At 42.8% G+C, this 6,111-nt stretch overlaps 1 long non-coding RNA gene across 1 annotated transcript; it reads right to left on the bottom strand.

Annotated features, from left to right (window-relative positions):
- Nucleotides 1–3,056: 3,056 nt before the first annotated feature.
- Nucleotides 3,057–3,653, bottom strand: LOC109491028. The gene is made up of 3 exons (XR_002144408.2): nucleotides 3,544–3,653; nucleotides 3,270–3,463; nucleotides 3,057–3,092 (listed from the first exon to the last, which is right to left on the bottom strand). It is a non-coding gene; the product is annotated as an uncharacterized LOC109491028 (long non-coding RNA).
- Nucleotides 3,654–6,111: the final 2,458 nt, after the last annotated feature.

Below are 6,111 nucleotides of genomic sequence, written 5' to 3'. Positions count from 1 at the left end.
AAAAAAAAAGAAGAAGAAAGAAAGAAAGAAAATTCAATGCTAATGCCCTTCGCATGAGCTCAGGCTATTTCGCTCTCACCTCCAGCTGTTGCATGAGTTAGGGTGGTATTTGGAGGGACAGCTCATTCGGGTTGGAAGGTCGTGCAGGGGAGTGTGGAAGAGGAGAGGCAGAGATGCCAGACAGGCGGGCGAGCCAGCAGACACACGTGGACCAGACTCCATGAGCTCCTTTTACTATTGGAGTGTCGCTGCCTGAAATGGAATCCGAGGATCCAGCCTCCAGAGTGCAGGAGGACCCTGACCTCTCTGTGAACCTGGCAGTGAACTCTCCTAGAAAGTGCTTTCTCTCAAGGTCCCTGACACTCCGGAGGCCCTTTGCTTTGAATTTAGATGAATTGAGAGCTCTGTTAATGTAGTTGAGTGCACCTTCCCACCCCTGCCATCTACAAATAAAAGGAATTTTTAAATGTTTTCTTTTTATTAGAGTCCATCCTAAAGTTTTAAGGGACCGTAAGATGTAGGATATGAAAAGTTTCACTTTCTTCAGAGGAAGATGCAATGGCCGATCAATAGATCTCTCTTATCCTAACCTAAGCTTTTATTTAAAGCAAATAACAAATGTTCAAAAAACATCTGGCTTTCATTTCCTGGATAAAATGCAGAATGAATTAAATTCCCCAAATACATAAACTTCTCCCTACAAATTAGCACATGGAGTAAGGCAATGATCCTTTCAAATAAGTATTCAGTATACAAAATGAATGACCCTCATAAGAACACATAAATAGTATCCTAGGACATAGCAAGGAATTAATTTAGCTCCCCAAAATCCCTCATTATCAGGAATGCATTAAACTGCAGAAGAAATTGGCACTCTGAGTCTATATGGCTTCTTTGGAAAGGTGGTTCTTTTAGATCAACTATGCCCTTTTCCTGAAAAAGCGTACCTATCAAATTGCGTGGCCTAGGGTGTGCTACTTTCCATTCCTAGGGCTCAGGTTCCTGATCTGAAAAAAACAACGTGACTATCCTACTATGGCATGCTTGCGAGTATTAGAGACACCACGTACACACACAGTTTCTGGCACTGAGGGTGCACTTATCAAATGGCTGGCTGGCTCTTCTAATTAAAAGACAGAAGCAATGTCTTTGCAGACACTCTGGCCTCAGAGAAATTCTGCTGCAGAAACCAACTGGGGGATCCCCCTTGAGTGAAGCTGTCTTATAGTCACTTTATCCGTAAATTCCCCTTGAGTTGATCCCCTGCTGAACCTGTCATAGGTTGACTTCCATTAATTTTAAGAAATACCATTTATTGAATTTTAGAGATCATGGAAATCATTGATTCAAAGTGGTTTTCCTCCAGATTTATCCAGGATTTGTAAGGACTTTGGCTATTCCTAAATGTCGAAAATATAGTCTGACAGTGAGTGATTTTATTTTATTTTTAAAGATTTTATTCATTTATTGGACACAGAGGGAGAGAGAGAACAAGAGAGCACAAGCAGGGGGAACAGCAGGCAGAGGAAGAAGCAGACGCCCCGCTGAGCGAGAAGCCTGATGTGGGGCTGGATCCCAGGGTCCTGAGATCATGACCTGAACCCAAGACAGATGCTTAACTGACTGAGCCACTCAGGCTCCTCTAAAGAGATCTTTGGCTCAGAACAGGCTACCAGAATCCAGGAGATGGTTGGAAAGATGGGCCCACGGGCGATTGTCTGAGTTTGCTCTCTTCTGAGGTGAATGCCTTTGCTGATAACGTTTCCACAGACTACGGGGCAGTTTGGGCCTAACCCAGTTTGCTTAGGAAATACGAATTAAATTTAAAACCCAGATATTTGAGGAAGGTCATCTCATGCTCCTTCAGGTCACACAACAGCAGCGACAAAAAGTGATGATAATGACGAGAGGTGGAGAAGGAGACCTAGGAAACAATTTTCTTTAATTTGGCAGATGCCATTGCTGGGATAAATGTTTTGAAGAAGTGATTCATTGATCATTTCCTCTCACTTGACATGTTTAACCAGACTAAATCAATACTTCTTAGAGGAGCAATGGCTTTGTAAAAAACAGCAACACAACGGGGTGACGTGAAGCACCTCAGGATAAAAGAATCCTGTAGACCAATTCCTTCTTTATCTCTTATGGGGTCTGTGACTATCTTTGATTCACACTCACAGGTGTGTGGCTATCTTGAGTTACTGAATTCAGGAAGGTCAGGGCACAAAAGATTTTTTTTTTCATTTTTCACTGCATTTACTTGCCAACCATGCTGTCTTAAAAGACACCCATGAAGACAAAGAATCTTAGTTTTAAACGGAGCAGAAGAGGTTGAAAATATAACTATGTCAACCATCCAAAGCGCCACCCCCCCCTTTTTCCTTTAATAAAGAATGCACTCCATTCCAGCATATTTAGGAAACAGGGCCCTTGCTTAACACATTGACGTCACAGCAGCACACTGTCTGCTCCCAGGGTTTATTCCTGGCAGTTCAATGAGTGCGGTATTTCAACTGGAGAACGTGCAAGGAGCACAAACAAAGGGTGTTTTTAAAAAATTTTAATCCCTTCAGAGAAAACATGAAGGGACAATCACTTCTTCATTTGGATTGTCCCCTGGATTCAAAACTGTGCAACCAAAGACGGTCTCAGGCGGACAGATGGCCCTGGCAGTGAAGAGGGATGGGGGTGGGAGAAGGAATACATGAATACACTGTTTTCTGTATCAGCAAATAAAAGCGAAGGGGAAACAAAAGAACGAGCCGGCCACAGTGGAATCAGAGAGTTCCTCTGAGCATACCTTGACTTTCCCCCGCAGGGAGACCTGCTGGTCTGCGCAGAGCTGCGCAGATGCGGACACCCCTGCCTGCCCGCCGCTGAAGCCCACGACGCCGCCTCGCAGAAACCTTGCATTTTTGCCCGGTGCACGCAGCGTTGCCGCAACTTGACCATGCCTTTGTGATAGCCAGGAACCGACTGCTGAACGAGGCGGGGAACACCCGCACACGCGTTTCTTTCGGGTCCAATCGCACATCTTGGACAGGGTTCGGTCAAGTAAACAGGGCATGTAAAGACCTTGCTTCTCCTCCGGGCTGTGGGGGGACAGAGCGGAGGGGACAGGGATGGCGCCCACGGTGGGGGAACAAGCCATTCGATTTCTGGCTGCTCAGCGGAGCTGGGCGCTGTCTGCTTTTGTTTACTCCTTCTTACACACCAAGATCGCAGCTGTTTCTTTCCGTAAAAAGGAGTAGAAGAATGTAGCAACCTACCTCACATTTTCCCCTCCTCCAAATGTGTGGGGAGCCCAACAGCTGTCTTTGCAAACCCTGCCACTCAGGATTGGAATGGCTGCCCATGATCAGGAGTGGAGTGGAGAAGCTGAGATCGTGGGCTGGCTCGGGTGGCAGGTGGGAAGGAACTGTTCTCCTAATGGGCTCACGTGGTGTGCTCCTGCGGGGATTGACTCAAAAAAGAGGGAAAAAAAGCATTTAAAGGAGGCGATGAAGGAAAGTTGAATACACACGTCTTGTATTTCATACTTACAGATCTGAATGGCTGTGAAGCATGAATTCAGTGGCTGTTAGTGCTGGAAGGGATTTGAAAGGTCCTCTTGTCCAGGAGTTTTCAAATTATTTTTAGCAGCAGACTTTTTTTTTTTTTTTTTTTTTTTTTTTTGGCCAGAACACATCTTAGCTCAGGAGTATCAGGTCATAAATGGAAATGCCTACACAGAGCAAGCAGGAACATCAATGGTAAAAGTGGGATACAAGAAAATCAGCTCTAATAACAAATGGACTCAGCACTGGGAACTCAGTAGGAGAGATGGGTCTGTGGCAAACTGGCAGAGCCTGGAAGTGCCAACTGTCACCCCCTTCTAGCATATTGCCACCTGTGCCAGGCGGAGACTCAGTCACCCATTCATTCCTTTAATAAATATTTATTAAATCCTTACTATATGCCATGTACAGTTTTAAACATACATAAAATGGACAAGATCCCTGCTCTCAGAATGCTTATATACTTGGGAAGGAGACAGCTAACAAAAAGGGAAATGCATAAAAATGTATGTATTTGTAAGTAGTGAAACATCCCGTGAGCAAAAGTAAAGCAGGGTAAGGGATAAGGAATAACTGAGAAAGGATGCATTAGAGAGAACTGTCTGGAATGGACTTTCAAGGGAGTACATTATAGCAGAGAATTAAGTGATGGGAAGAAATGACCCATGTACAGATCTGGGGGTGTGACGGGGTGGTGAACATTCCAGGGAATAGAAAAGGGACTGTGGGCATTCTGAGGCAGGCTTTGCTTTCACCCACCACCCCCACTAACTGAGCACAATTTGGTAATCTATCCTAGTTCAAACCCTTCTGTGTACATCAGATGAGAGACCAGAAAGGTGAAGATGCTTGTCCCAGGTCACACAGGGAGGCACTAGGACTGGAGCCCAGATCTTTCAGCTTCCATCCAGTCCAGTGCTCTTTTTCCTAACAAGTGTGTGCACTCCTCGTTTTCTTCCATGCCCCAAGAGTGGGGTAGTCTTAATAAAATCGACATGACTAAGGCTTAAATGACTAATGAACAGCGACACAAAGAGTAGCAATTTCCAGTTGGGAATTTAAGGAAAATATCTAAATTTTTATAGAACTCTGTCCTAATTGGCCTAGTCAGTTTCTACCCTGGGGTATAATTCTAGGTTGTGTATAGCCTTAACATCTTTTGGTGCTTTTTGCAAATATGATTAATGTTTAAGTCATTTACTCTTATCCAATAGATTAAATCCCACGGCAACAGAGGAGTCTGGAATACAGAAAACAAACAAACAAAACTCCAAGTTAGTGGTAAAGAGAACAAAAAATATCGGTAAGTCTGACCAATTTCAGGAGGCATGCTGATTTTTTTTTTTTAATATGCTCAAATTATCCAGCTATCTTACATCCTTAGTTCACTTCCCACTCAAAAGTTAGGTCAGCCAAGAGATGAAATAAGTCTTTGATTATCTCTGGGTTTGGAGAACAGAATACAACAGATTGCCTCTGCTCAGTCAACCCATGGCTTGTTCTCCAATCATCCCGACATCAACTTCAGGTAGAAAAAGAATACTGGCTTTTCAGAATGGATAAACCTACGGCAGTGGTGGGCTCCTCTTCCTCGCGCTTTCCTCCTCCGCCCAGGCCTCAGCCACAACCAGGCCGGCCTCCTCCTGTGTTAAAGGAACTCGCCTTACAGATTGGCTCCAAGACAAAAACGTATTTTCATCTTCTGGAACAGGTGTAAAATGTCCCCTGATATTAACAACTGACAACTTCTCTTTTCATTTCTTAAATACAAATAAAATTTGCCTTTCATTCCTATTGTATTAAAAAAATACATAGGGGTTGAGAAATCACAGAGAGAATCTCACTCAAAAGAATCTCTTGTATTTAGTTTTCACATCAGTAGATGTGAAAGGCAGAATCATGTCCCACCCATTGACATCTTTGGAAATGCCATTAGACTCTCCCAAATCTTCTAGATAACAGGAAAGGAAATCAATAGAGATCTTCTCAGGTGAAAAGAGTTTGTCTAGCCAATGTGTCACTCATTTTGTTTAACCAGTTAGAAGGCGGGCAGTTGTTAGATATTGGCTATGTTTCATTCTTAGGCGCTTATATATGCTTCCATCTCAGATTTTATTTAATAAACATCAATAACAATGGCAACACCCAAGGAGGAAAAACAAACTATAAAACTGTAACTTAGGTTTCCCTTTTATTGAAAGTACACTGGAAAACTATCTTGAGATAAGCATGGACCACATATAGGACAGGTCTAGAAAGTGTTTGTTTTTTTTATCTGTGCTTTGGGATGATTTCAATTTAGTTAAATCTATGAATTATTTTATTAAGCATTTAATTTAGTGGCTAGCTACAGTGGGAGAGGCAGGAAGATGTGGGTATAATTTATATGGTTGCTTACAGTCTCCATAGAGATTGGACTAACCCATAAAATAACATAAGTGTCATCAAGTATAAAATTTGTGTTATGAAAATTATAAAGGGCTAAAATTACTAGAGAAGAGTTTATGGAAAATGAAGTTTGGATTGGGTCTGAAATCATAGGTTAGGATTTGGA

Source organism: Ailuropoda melanoleuca, chromosome 15, assembly GCF_002007445.2.
Source record: "Ailuropoda melanoleuca isolate Jingjing chromosome 15, ASM200744v2, whole genome shotgun sequence".
NCBI lineage: Eukaryota > Metazoa > Chordata > Mammalia > Carnivora > Ursidae > Ailuropoda > Ailuropoda melanoleuca.
The sequence above is the reverse complement of the archived record's forward strand: the minus strand, read 5'-3'. Positions and strand labels throughout refer to the sequence as shown.